General features: G+C 40.5%; 1 protein-coding gene across 2 annotated transcripts in view; it reads left to right on the top strand.

Annotated features, from left to right (window-relative positions):
- Positions 1-14,758, top strand: part of gsg1l (gsg1-like) — a 46,424-nt gene that overhangs the window by 19,054 nt on the left and 12,612 nt on the right. The window lies entirely within an intron of this gene.

Below are 14,758 nucleotides of genomic sequence, written 5' to 3'. Positions count from 1 at the left end.
CCCAGTCACGACTCACAGGCACGGCACTTTGTGTAAGACCGATTTAATCTATACGAGAACGCTTTGCATCTATGACACAGTGTGTCCTTGTTTTTATCAAAGCGGTTTTTGTCACAGTTGTGACAAATATAATGTTCATACCCTCAGTGCACAATTCATATGCCCACCCCTCATAGAAGACACAATTCACCCACTTCTCCCCTGGGACGGAGGAGGCAAAATCTTCACTGCACAAGGCAATCCTCAGAGGACTGATTTGTTTCATTTTCCTTTTCCTTTGAACTCAAGATCTTTCTTTTGGCCTTCAGCGCTGGTTTTCTGCCTTTTCTCTCCTCTTCCTCTTTTTCTATATTGCCTGTTTGACTGGAGTGTCTGTGAGGATGGCGCTTACACCCCTCTTCTTTACCATGGCAACACTCTTCTGTTATCCAGCCTTTGGGAAGGGCCCGACCTCAACAGGGCTGAATGAAGGAGTGGGCTCAGAGGGGCCTCGAGTGGGCTCAGAGGGGCCTGGAGTAGACACTGAGGTGGTTCCAGCCTGTAAGGGTGCAGCAAAGTCATTTTCACTGAAGATTTCAGAGCTCTAGGGCCTGTGTATCTAACTCATGACATGATATTTTCAAGGGTTCCCACATGAGGCAAGGCTTTGCCAACAGTGCCAGGTAGGTCTTCATCCAGTGGTCAAGGTGCGTGTTAACTCTACCCTTGAAAGACTGGAACACACTTCTGTCCAGTGGCTGGAGCTTGTGGGTACATTGAGGCGGGAAGGTCAGCAGCATGATACCAACAGACACGTGAGAAGCATCGTTATCCAACAAAAGGAGGACTTTGGACTCCTGCGATGGCTTCGTTTGTTGGGCAAAATGGCGTAGGACAACTAAAACTCTTCCTCCTGCATCCATCCTTAACCACTGGCTGCACCAACAGATCGGGTGGGTCCATCACAGATAAAGTGTGCATGGAAAGGGGGAATAGAAGTCCCCTGTGCATTGACCGCGACAGCAGCAGTCACCAGGCTACCTCCCTCGACGGATGTCGTGGCCCCAATCTGCTGCAGCCCTTTGGGAGCAATTATCTTTTCTGGAGCTTGCACCCATTTCATCCATGTCCCAGACATCTTGAGCCTGAAAAACCATGCTTGTCATATGCACTGCCCAGATTATTAAAAAAGTGCCTGTTGAAGCTTGAGGCCTTGACCAAACTGGTTGTTTGTGGCTTCCTGATGGACAATGTGTGGTTAAACTTAAGGAAAGACGTCATTCGGTCCTTTCCTGCCGTCTCAGATGTCTTCCAGGAGGGTTAGGGTTAGGGTTAGATAGGAATTGTATATATTTATGTGTTTCAGAAATCGACAAACACTGTCGGATGCAATTCTTTAGCCGATGAGGATGTTTCATATGCTGTTAGACAATAAAAGCACTTAATCTGAAGCATCCCGGGGCCTTCATTGTGATTATATTGACAGAGGAGGGAGAACAAGGAAAGTGACACGTCTTAATTGATTTGTACAAGCTCAGTCTTTATGTGGGTCTTGATTTATGGGACACCTGTACGCTGTCAAACATGAGGATGAGGCTTTACGTTCATGTCCGAATGTTGCAGCAGATTTTAAACCAAACGTGGAAATAAAATCACATTTTTGTTTCCATCAACCACATCCTGAAGAGGAGATAAAAAGATTCACCTTATCAGAGGAACACAGGTTTCCTTTGCTGCTACCACCTGATATATTTATGTTACTGTACCTTCATGAATTAATTGATTTACTATTTTTCATTTTCTGCGGCCGCTATTTGTCTTTTTCTGTTGCTGTCATCTCTGTTTTTGTTCTTATTTTTCTCTTTAGCACTTCTTCCACCTCAGTCAAGCACAGAAACTCTTGTATATTTAGGCTTTTTTTTTTTTTGGTATGATGTGCAAAATAGAACAGAAGAATATATTTCTGTGTATCTGGATCCTGGATAATGAGAGAATATCTGGGGTAACGCATAAATATTCCTCTTAACGGAGGATAAGAGCAGGTTATTTCTAACAGCACGTGGTGTTTATATCCTGCCGCTAATGAAAGGAATATCTGAGCGTCCAGAAGAAAGGGAATATTTTGGTGCATGTGGGCGTAGCCTCTAATTCGCCGTTTCATGCCGAGCAGGTAGTTAATAATGAAAGTTCTCTGACGGTTTCATCTGTTAATGCCATCTGGAAGAAGAACAGGAGTGTTGCACGGAGCAGTGGTGGATGATATGATGTATTGAGCGGGGCGACCTTGCTCCTCACACAAGGATACAATATGTTAATCTGTCGTCCTTTGAGCCCTACATGCTCGCTGCTGGGTTTTATAACACAGCTGCTCCACAGTCAGCTCCAAGTTTGTTGTTAATGAAAACTGAAACAAACAAACAAGAAAAAAATCTTTATTGTTTACAAGAAAACATTCAGAGCAGCTTGGATTTAGAATTACGGAGCAGAACCCCACCAACAATTCATTCAAATGTTTTTTTTTTAGGAATTATTAACTGTAAGCCTCAATGTAAGTACAGATTAAAGGTATTTTGTTGTTTTTTTACCCAGAAAAACATAAGTTCTCACATTTTTCAGCCCTGAGTACATCAAGCTCCCACAACATCCAAGTCTGTATGTAGCCTGCCAGGTGAAACTCAGGGAAAAATACAAGGAAAGTTTATTTGTATTCAAAGTGCTTCACCTAGAGAATAAAAGGCATCAAGACAGAATATAAAAGCAACACAAGGCAAAGTAAAAAGACATTTAAATACAATTAAAAGTGTTAAATTTGGAAATAAAAAGAAGCTAAAATAGTATAAGACAGATAAAACAGGAGTGCTGTTTAAGATATTAATCCTACAGGGGACATATTCTGCTTTTTGTGTTTTTCTGTTCTGTTATGATGTTGGATATTTAACACAGTCAAAGTTCCAAAAGTTGAGGTGAACTTGTGTAGAAATGCTCTCTGGGCTTCAACCTGCTCTGAACGCTTTGTTTGTGAAGGTTTTCGTCGATCTCGCCAACTGTTGTGGAGAAATTCAGAGCGATGGTCAACACCTCGGAGAAGAAAGCGTACAGGAGCCTTGATGTCTTATGCTGAGAATATTTATTGAAACACTCGGCCAAGCGGAGAACAGAAACAGTAAACATCAAGGTGTCTCTTCCCGTTCTCCCTGCTGAAGGTCTGACTTTTAGTCTTTAACCCCAACAAATCATCCAATGATATGTAAAATGAGTCTAATTGGTTCACTGGTTTCTAAACAAGGAACTGCACTTTACCTGTGTTAGTTCAGGTCACGCTGCATGAAGCTTCAACGTCATCATGTCTAGGGCAGTGATTTCCTACCAGGGGTACTTGTACTACTACTGGGGGCACTTCTGCTGTAGCCATTTTTGATTAGCTGGGAGTTAGGCAGCGTCACGTACTGCCAAGATGGCGACAGCTGGAGCGGCTCACTTTGAGCTTCAGAACCGCTCTTCAGAAACCAACGGGTGACGTCACAGTGACTACGTCCATATTTTTATACAGTCTATGGTGAAAACTAGTTAGCAAGCGAGCAGAGGAGATGAAATAGCTAAAACTGATGGATAAATGGTTGGAACGTTCAGCCTTCGCCGCTCCATGTGGTTGTAGTTCGAATGCAAATTTGACCAAACCAAACTAAACATCAACAGTTCTCTTGTATGGAAATATTGTAGCCTCCATTATTATATCCACTTTTATATGATTAATAATTAAATAACATCCAGTTTGAAATTAATTCAAATGAACACATTTGGAACATAAATGGTGGTGTTGATGAAGGTTCATCGGACTGGGCTTTGGGGGTCTTACAAAGAAGATTGGGAACCAGTGGTCTAGGGAGTCTCGGGCCATCTCCCTGACCTTGGTTACCGGGACAACGCAGGTTCGCTCTTTATCAAAGTGGCTCCAGTTTTCCGCAAACATCACAGAAAAGTACTCTGAGTCTCAAGGAAAAGAGAACTTGAAAAACTTTCCATTTTTTGACATTTTCTTAAAGTAAATGATTAATTGATTAATCTCAATCTTAATTGATAGGCTCATTGGTAATGAAACCAAAATCATTAGTTGTAGCCGTAATTTAATTCAATAAAGTCACTTAAGTGGGTGAAAATAATTCAGTGTTTCATCCTCGTCTCAGAGCTCAATCATTAAAACAATAATCTCGTTAATGAGAATCCCTGTGGGTCTAAATTCTTATTAAATCTGGATTCTTGATACGGAAACCCTGAAAAATGGTGTCAAAAATGTATCACAGGCAGAAACTCTTGACATTACGCACCATTGACACACTTATGAACACACACACACACACACGTAGAGTAATTAAAGATATAATTATCTCTATTTCAGATGAGGCTCGGTCTGATGAGCTGCTTCCTGTTATCAGTCCTGCAGGCTGAGTTTTATTTACTGTCTTCAGTTTAATGAAGTCTCAGAAAGCTCTGATACATATTCAATAAGACAGAAACAGGAGAAAATTGTTTTGGTCAATATGTCAATATTTTTATACTTTCCCTTACAGACATTTTATCCCCCTTGGAATTTGTTTCCGTCGACTGGTTGGAAATTAAAGCTGCAGCTAACGAGAAACTAGTGAGTGAAGTCAGACTGATGCTGCACCTTCATTAAAAATCTGATCTGTCAGTCAAAGATTCAATATTAACCATCAAGACAAGGGTGTCGTTTGCACCTAGGATGTCCCTCTCGCTTTTAAAACTTCAAGTTGACTTTCTTACTAAACTCTCTCTGGACATCGTCCTCTTAATTTCTAGCCGCTATAATCCAGATGACAGAAGAGAGGAGTTGATAACAATGTAAATATGTTAATCTGAGTCTTCTTCAATTATTAGTTAGTAAAGCTCAAGCAGCAACCTCCGGGGCTGTAAAATGAAGCCAATGTGGAAGTGCCAAAAACTGCAGTCCCTTGAATGGCCACTTGAGGCTCCAAAAGCGAGTCAATCCCCATAGACCCCCATGTTAAAATGCCCAACTTTACAGCAGAAATAAACATGTTTACAGCCTGGTACAAAAAACTGTTTTGGTCTCTGTAGCTAATTTCTCCTTTCATGACAACTGTACGGAGGGTTTTTTATAACTCACCCATTTAAATTTTATTAAACCGTAAAGTTATGCATAATGAAGGAAACGGCTGCTTTGAGTGACAGGTCCACCAGCCTTGTTTCAGCTAGGTGGCTTGTTTCAGCCGTTCGGCCCGCCTCTTTGCACATTTTTGATTGGCTGGGAGTTAGGCAGGGTCACGGACTGCCAAGATGGCGACGGCCGGAGCGGCTCGCTTTGAGCTTCAAAACCGCTCTTCAGAAACCAACGAAAGGTTGACGTCACGGTAACTACGTCCATATTTTTATACAGTCTATGGTAAAGCTTTATTTATTCAGGAAGTCTCACTGAGATCAAGAACTCTTTTGCAAGAGAGACCTGAGAAAAGGTTACATAAAGATCACACTCACTGACATTAAATAATCAAAATCATAAATATGAAATTATGAAAACAGCTGATAAAACTTTAAAGTTCCTCAGAGGTGTACGAGACGAACCCAGGAATATAAAGAAGTTGAATTATTTCAGAAACATTATATTTTAGTCTAACAGTCTATCTGTGTGGATACAAGAGCACACAGACACAATGACCTCTGACCTCAAGGCATGAAAGACGTCAGGAAAAGACATGGAACAGAACTAAAACCCCAGCGTCCTCCCGCCGTCCACGAAGGGAAAATGGACAGTTTTTGGAATTAAAGACCTTGTTTTTCTTTTCAGATACAGACTGACCCAAACTGCTCTTCTACTAGCTCACCCCCTCTAGAGTCATAAACTGTAGGGGATACATCACATTCCTTTGAGTCGATCCCTCTACTCCTCTTTTTTTTTAAAACTCACAATAAGTGTCTGATGCCACTAAAATGTATCTTCTTGTTTCAGAACATGTAATTATTTTGTTATTATGGAAATTCAAACCTACTTAGTGACCTTTTCAGTAACAACTTTTACGACAATGATATAAGAACGTGCCAGTACCACATGAGTGTATTTGATATCAACCAGTATAAGGCTAATATTTAGTCATGGTTTGCTAGTATCGTGCAGACCTTAGATGGGTTCCACTGTCACATAGTTTTAGCTACAGATTAGAAAATGCAGTTATGTTTTTTATTATTCTTTATTTAGTTATATCTAAGTGTTTTCACACTGGTTTCATGATGTTTCAGCACTGACAACTGAAATGAGCATGTAGCGTCCGTCCTTCCATCCATTTTCCGCCGCTTATCCAGGACCGGGTCGCAGTAGCTTCAGACTGAGTAAGGACACTCAGACATAATTCCTGGAGGATCCCAGGGTGTTCCCAGGCCAGGAGAGATATGTATTCCCTCCAGCATGTTCTGGGTCTCCCAGAGCGTCCAGGATGATCCTAACCAGGTGCCCAAACCACCTCAGCTGGCTCCCTTTGATGTACTCAAAGCTCCCCTCGGATGTCCTTCCTGTCTCAGCCTTGCCAGTCATCATATCCCATTCGTTGCATTTCAGACGTTGGCCTCAGAAAAGACCTTAGGAGAAAGACAGAGCACCATCATCCATTGCACGCTGTTTGCCGCATGAATAATCCAGTATTTTTGTAATCTCCTATTTCTTTTTTACATGTAGTTATATTTTTTTGACTCTTGAAGATTGTTTGGTAAGTTAGAGCTCCAGCATCCAAACTCTGTAGTCTGCCACTGAACACAACAAGACAGGAACACACACTGTGTTGCCTCAGCTGAGTCTCAGACTGGATTCACCCTCCTGGGAAGCAGTGAACCAAAGCGCTTCACTGAACCTGCTGCAGCGCTTCTCATCTGGCGATCACCCCGGCGACCCGAGGATCACAGAGTCGGCTTCGCCTCGCTCTGCGCTCCCCGGGAAGTTCGCCTCATCATCAGCCTTTCATCACCACGGAAACCGTAGGAAAACCATCTGCCTTGCTGCTGTCTCAGAGTTGATGCAAAGAGTGATCCAGAATTAAATTTTTATTGGCTTTACTGCACTTTTGACTCGTTTTTGATAACATTCACTCATTAATTCATTCATTCTGTTGGCAATAACTTACATTAATTAACCCATTCGTTCATCCATTCATTCGTTCATCCATTCTAGTTGTTTATATGTATATATGCTTAGTGGTTCTTCATCTCTGTCTCTTGGTAGTTCAATAAACATCTTTATTTATCACCAAATCATTGTATTTGTATATTCCTTTGAAACAGAGATGGAGATCCCTGAGCTCAGAGTTTCAGACATTCATTTGATCTCATTAATTTTCCTCCTGATTAATTAATTAATTAATTACTGGAGGCGGTGCCCCTTTTAATTATGAGTGCCTGATATTAATTTCCAAGTGTAGTAATCCCCTACAGAGGACACACACAGCAACAAGCTTGATGAGCAGCTTCGAGTGACTTGATATTCTGTGTTTGCCCTGAGTTTCGTCTCTCAGGCGACATCCAGTCTGTCCGTCCTGCCGTGTTAGGAGAGTTTATTGGGGAACTTGGGGCGATATGTAGCCTGAGAGCGAGACTGCAGGCAACACTCAAGGCTGAACAAATTACAAATTACCTTCACTGCATGTTTTTGGTGTAACCTAAAATATATTTTTATTTACAAATAATATTTTCCTAAAACACACTAGAATTAAACATCTATGAAATAAAGGCAGTAAAGGACAGCACTTTATGTGGTAAAGATGCAATTATAACATCATGTGTTGCAATATGTTATATTTAGTTGTTTTTTTATTGGTTGTGTCCAAATTCAAACAGCACAGACTGTTGCACATCATCCTCTCTCTCAAGTTTTTCAAATTTCCTTTATTAACATTGTAATAATTAATTTCTATGTAGGTTGTACAAGGTTAAAAATATAATAACTGATATTATAAAACAGATTGTAAGAAAATAACTGGAGAAGCCCCTTAACCTTTTAGCACATTGTTGATTTTTACACTTCTTTCTTGTTGTTTATGACATTTCTTATGAACTTGTTTACTTCCAGTTGTTACAAAAAAAGACCTTCTGTCTAGCGTTCTTTCTCATTGCACTTGTACTTGGTCAGCTACCTGAGAATTTGCACGACGGCTCTTTTGAGTCACTGTCCTCTAACGCTTGATAGTCTTGCCTCTCTTGTAAGTCACTTTGGATAAAAGCGTCTGACGCTAGACGACCCGAGACGGTTCTATGATGACAGAGTTGGTCAAGTGATGGTTAAAAATACTAATAATAACATATCCAATTAAATTTGGGTTTATCACCATGAACGACAGACTTTGGCTGATGTGAGGCGTCCTTATTTGGTACCATTTCAAGTACTTCTGTATTATGAAGCGCTAAGTCGGATACATCGGCGCCATCAGAAAAGTTTCCCAGTCGTAAAGTCAAAATTGGCGTGACTGCTATTTACAAGTTCGAATCCCGTAATTACGACAATATGACATGAATGTGGCATTAGATTCAGTGGTGCTTTTAGCCAAATGATAACTTAACATGACAATGCTAACATGAAGATGCTAAGCAGATATAATGTTTACTATGTTCACTACCTTAGTTTTCGTGTGTTAGCATGCTAACATTTGCTAATTGGCACTAAACACAAAGTATAACTGAGGCTGATGGGAATGTTGTTAGTTAAATTTTGACCTGATGGTGGCGCTACATGTAAAGTTGAGGGATCACCACGGTCAGTAGGATTCATCCTTTGGGAAACATGAATATCAGAACCAAATTTCATGACAATCCATCCGATAGTTGTTGAGATATTTCAGTGTGGAGCAAAGCAGTGGACCGACACGCTGCTCGTGTGGCTTTAAAGAAAACATCACGTCGAGGAAACGCTGTTCAGTTTACGTCCTGTTTGTTATCCTGAAGGTTTCAGCTGCTGAGACTCTGCAGGTTTGCAGTTTCTCCTTCAGACGGCCTGATAGGAGCAGCTGTCACATTAATTTTGCACCTTATCGTAAAGTGGTTAGTGATGCTTTTATCGCTGATGCCTCCAGAGGTTTCTGCTCATCCTCTCACTCCTCTCGTCTCAGCTTCATTTCTCTTTACTGGCTTTCCTCTGCCCTCTAACTCATTTTCTTTTATCATAAAAACAGGTTTTTATTTCAGATTTTTCTCTCGGACTCAGAGTTGGTGCATTATACTCAATCTGCCTGTTTCAGATTCATCACTGCTCCTCTGACTATCTATCTGTGTCTGATTTCCTAAAGCGGTCTGCTCTGACGCTGCATTCACTGTCCCATGGGAAACACTGTAGATACGAGCTTCTGTGTCATTTCATGTCGTTTTCTGATTGGTTTGTTTTATTGACGTGGATGTTGACATGCAGCAGCAGTCACGCTGTGAGAATTTGGTCTTAAATTTCTCTCTTTGTCAGCAGTTTGCCTCGGACGAGTCTCACAGTGAGATCTAGGATTGACAACCAAAGATTTCACCACGTTTCTCTCACGACTGCCAAACTTTTCATCTCAAACAGCCCAAAACTGCAGAGTGTAAAGGGCCTTTAGCTGCAGAAGAAGAGTTATATCTCTGCCATTGCTTTTAATTAAACTTTAGGATGCACCGTAATTCTTTCTTTCTCCTTTTTAAAATTCTGCCTTTTAACTCTGTTATTACTCTCAATGGGCCTCATGGAGGAAGCACTCGTACGAACAGATTCATTCTTAAGATGCATTTGTGGCTTTCATCAATCTTGTAATACTCAGAGTTTTTTCTTAGGAACGAAAAAGAATTACAATCAGTCCAGAGCTGTCGTACGTATCATGAATAGATCATTTCTGCCTTTCTTCAATGGGAGAAACACTTGTTTGACTAACAGTTATAATGTCCTAATCTGAGTTAATTTAGAGTTTAAATATGATGCTGGAATTAACAAAAATTGAATGTATAACTACAATAAGCTTAATGCAAAATAAATATTCTGTTTACTACAGTATCACCATCATGGCTGCTAATTTAAGGAAAGTTTTTTTTTAGATTTTATGACTTTTATTGGCATATTTTGGTAGTAGTTGTTCCTCCGTGTCTCCCTGCAGGTCTCTGTCCTGTATCATGGTCTGTTGCAGCTGACAGTTTAATATCACCTGTAGACTATAATAATAATAATATTCTCTCATCTAATATAATCTAATGTCACGTTCCTTGACCGCCTCGCTTTAGAAAGATGGTTTTTTTTTAGCATCTAACTTCACGTCAAAGCGTTCCCTCTCTATTTCTGTCACAGTAGAGCTGCTCTCGTTGGCACGTTGTTGGCAGCTGGATTCATATTTTCTAATTGTTTCGGATCTTCTGCTTCTGTTTTTTCCCTGCTGATTTATGAAAGCAGGACTTGAAGCTGCATGGTGCTTTTAGTCTTTCGGAAACTTTTTTGTGTGAATGAAACTCGCCCCCAAGTGGAGCTGAACGTGCTAATAATCACATCTCATGGATCTCATCATCCTCATGAACAGGTGGGATTCATCAGGCTGAAACAAGCGAGTTCAGGCAGTTAAGAGAGTTTGTCGAATCCGACTTGGAACACTCGTAAGAGCAAACCTCACAGAGAGAAGTAAGAAAAAAAAGTAGAGTTTTAGGATAAAGATATGCCCAGTGTCCCCTGTGAAACACTTTGAATATAGAAATAAGGTTGTCTTGCCTAGAGAGAAGTGTCACACAAAATTATGGATCAATTTTGGCTGTTCAGGGATCCTGTAGCTCCCCTTTCGACTAAGTGATGTTGAAATTGAAAACTCAGCCTGGAGGTCGCGCTTGTACCTCATCTACATCCCTGACAGAGCAGAGTAAGCAGAGCAGAGCAGATAATCCTGTTTAATTCTGTGTCATGAGCCTCATCCATTCAAGAGGAGCTTCTGCCTTTTAGAAATTATAAATGTGGAGAGCTGTGGAGGGAAGGAAAAAAAAAAAAAAAAAAGCAAGTTCTGGTAGTGAGAGTGGATCCCCGAGGGCGGCTACAGGATGACAACTCCTCTCTGCTTTAAAAATGTTCACATTTCCAGAGAACGAAGCAGTACAGTAACGTGTTCATCATCCCTGCATCATGTCTTATTTTTCCTTCCTCTCGCAGTATGACCAGAGGGCGTCTGTAAAGAGACAATCAATGTGTGCCAAACAAGCAGGTGGAGAAATCAAACACATCCTCCCTCCCCTTGTCCCGTGGGCCGATCGCAAAACAAATATCTCCTCTTGTTTTTGAGCTGCGAGTGTCATGTCCTGCTTGTCGTGGCGAGATGCATCATCATTCTGCAAAGATTCATTAGCAGTTTCCGGGTTATCGAACAACGGAGGGATGAATGAAGACAAAACGAACGGAAGGACAATGTCTCCGCCCTCAGTTTGTGCCTGGAGGACAAAAAAAAAAAAAAAAAGGGCAGACATCTAATATTTGCATCCTTCTCTGCACATGACAGGACCCGGAATGAATGTCGACACTGATGCTTTATGAGGGAAGAAATGTTTTTTTCAAGGAGAAAAATAAAAATCGTGTGTCAAAAAAAGTTTAATTTTATTATGTTAATGCTCTGGGTGTTATTATCTGCAGAGACTAATTCCAAGCTGTGTAACGGTGGAATTATTCACCAAAGACACATGTAAACGTCTCATGGGAGGGTGTTATGGGTGATTGTAGGTCACAGAAGCTTGTAGAGGAACCAAAGCACACACCTCTCATTCGATAACAAGCAGGTTGATTGATTCATTTCTTGTCCAGATGGGAGTCAAAACTTAAGATGAAAACAAATGTAAACATACTACATACAAGTATGAAAGAAACAGCCAAGAGACTGCAAACATCTCAGAGCGTCTCCTCTGCACAACGACCTTGATACATGATGTTCATATAGCTGTAAACAGTCCTGGACGCACCAGGATTAAAAACAGCAACATTTCACAGATAATTCCTTCATCATGATCAGTGGATCGGCTCACGTGGGAGTAAATCTGTGCAGATTTTTCACCTTGAGTTCAAATTTGGTTACCTTTGACTCCATTGACCAGTAGAAAGCCATCTTGACGGTGCTGACCTTTAAAGGGACGGAGAGCCGGAGAGTCCAAAATTGAGAAAACGATCATTCACTTTGATTTAACTTGTCAAGTAAAAAGTTTCCTAGAATGATACAAATTTTCAAATGGATAGTACGAATACAGTTCATCTTTTGAATAAACTCTGTAAATGTATTGTCACGTTAGTGACTGAGCTAAGCTAACAAGTTTGCTAACTGACCGTTGACAAGCTTGAATTTCCCTCTTCAATAACTTTATTGAACAAAATGGTATGTAATGGTGAATGCCAGGGAGAAGTAAACAGAACAGTAGAGAGAAAATAGAGAGAAGCACCGGCAGCCATTGTGAGTGACTAGTGCTAGCCCGGCTAGAGAGTTAGCAGTTAGCTCGCCAGCTAAAGCAACTAGCCTAGCGAGTCACTATGTCAACGAGCCCCCAGATGCACATATTTTGTGTGGATGTAACTTTGTGGTTTGACCGCTGCTTTGGGAAGGAGGTTGAGGTTGGTTGAATGTACTGTAGCATCTTAGTTTAACACTCACGTCTCATCTCCATCCAACAATCAAATACGACCAAGTAGTTTTAGCCAGTTCTGTATGAACATCCATGTAAATTTATGAGGAGCATATGTACAAGTAGTTTTTTTTAGTAATGAAAACAGCAAATTTCCTTCAAAAATGGCAATTTGATGTAAAATATATGGGCAAAAGATAGAAGCTTTTGATGTAGTTGACCTGTGTCCACAAATATATTTTTATTTAAATTTTGTAACCACATCTCTGGTTCTCAGAGGACAAATCCCACTGACTTTGGGTTAAATTGCCTTTCAGCTATTTGATAGATTGCCATGAAATTTGGTTCAGACGTTTATGTTCCCTATAGATGTAAACGTAAAACTCTTTTCTAATTTTACTCAGTTTTCTTTGGTTCTTGTACAGCTGCTGGTGATAAGACAACATTAGACACTGATGTGAGTTGTATTTAGTTAAATGACAAAAGGACTAGAAAAGTATTCATCACAATTTATATTAAACTAAGATACTTGTCAGTATTATTTTAGTGCAGAAACTCAGGTGTCATATCAACACACTAAAGACTGACTCCATATTCACTTTGTATTACCTTTAAGTGTTTCCTCTAACGTACGCGCAATAATTTGACAAAAATATGAGTGTTTGGTGCAAACTCTCACCCCTCAGCGTGAACCTGCTCGCCACAGACAGATTTCACCTTGTAGTTCTTCAGCAGGTCTCAGTGGTGTTTCTCCCTGAGCGCCGCGTGGAAAACCTTCAGATGTCTGACAAGTTGAAACCCTGACCTCCGGAGTCCAGGAGCTCTCTCAACACAATTTTGTGTTTCTTTTTTGTGGGTTTTTATATCAGTGTGCAAGTGTGAGAAAGCGACATGGTGTTGAAGGGGAAAATATAGTCAGAATAAGAGGAGAGCTATATCCCATAAGTCACTGCTGCATTCAGTTTGATGTATTTTCTTTTCTGGCATGATTCCCAGACTCTGTGTGTCGTCTGAATGACAACACCTGCTCGAAACTCTTACTTAAGATTTTCATTTGAGAACATGGTTATTTTAAAGGTGCTATATGTAAGAATTGGCCGCCTGTCAAATTCATACTCCACACTCCCAAGCAAATTAGGGGCAGCATATCACCAGAAAGCTGGATTGTCCACCCCCATATCGTAAGAACCAAGGAAATACACATTCCCTCCCTTAGGTTTTTGGTCCCTCCCCCTCCTCCTTCACTGTCTCCCCAGACACATCACCACCACCACCATCACTCACTGAATATAGCGTAAAGCCTGCTGTTTACAGTCGCCAAGATATCAAAATGCTACAGAGACATTAGAACCAGCAGTAAATTCACGGTTTAAACCCTTTTGCCAAGAAACCTCTCCGAGACGTCCTGTAAAAGCAGTTAATGTTCAATCAATTAACCAAACTTTATTTGTATAGCAGCTTTCATAAAGGTAAATTAGCACAAATCAAAGTGATTCACAGATGACTGACAAGCCGATAATATGACAGAAGAAATGTAGAAAGTAAACAGTCAAACAAAAAACAAAAAAACATCATCCCTGTAAGTTGAAAGGTCACCTAGCTCCGCCTCTTCCTGCCAGCTAAAGCGAACTCTGTAAAAACTACAAGTCGTATAAGCAGCTAGAAGTCTTCCCTCACAAAATGTGATTTAATAAATGAATGACGTTGGTTCGTGGCAGCAGTTTAATTGACCTGGGATGCGACATGTTTGTTGACAAGTCCAGCTCTACATATTGAGATCTGATCATAATGCGGGCACTGCTAAGAAAACAAAAATGCATTTTAATATCAGGTGTAAATGCAAAGACCCAGAGATGTCATTATCCAGATAATATATCCAGATACAGATCACATGTTAATACCAGGTGTAAAAATGGGACATAAAGCTCCATAAATCAGGACTGTTAACGTTAGCTTAAACTCTATTAGCATTAGCTTAAACTCTGTTAGCATCCAGGACTGGTCTTGTGTCTGTTATTGTACTGAGCTGTGTGATTGCAGTTAGGTCTTTTTATTCTCCACATATTAATGTAGTTAGCTAATGATAAGACCTCTTCACAGCAGCCTCAAGCAAGTTTCATTATTTAAGATTTGAGACTCTAGTTATGTATATTTATTATATCAGTGTCTCTGTGTGTGT

Source organism: Thunnus maccoyii, chromosome 18 (genome assembly GCF_910596095.1).
Source record: "Thunnus maccoyii chromosome 18, fThuMac1.1, whole genome shotgun sequence".
Lineage (NCBI taxonomy): Eukaryota > Metazoa > Chordata > Actinopteri > Scombriformes > Scombridae > Thunnus > Thunnus maccoyii.
The sequence above is the reverse complement of the archived record's forward strand: the minus strand, read 5'-3'. Positions and strand labels throughout refer to the sequence as shown.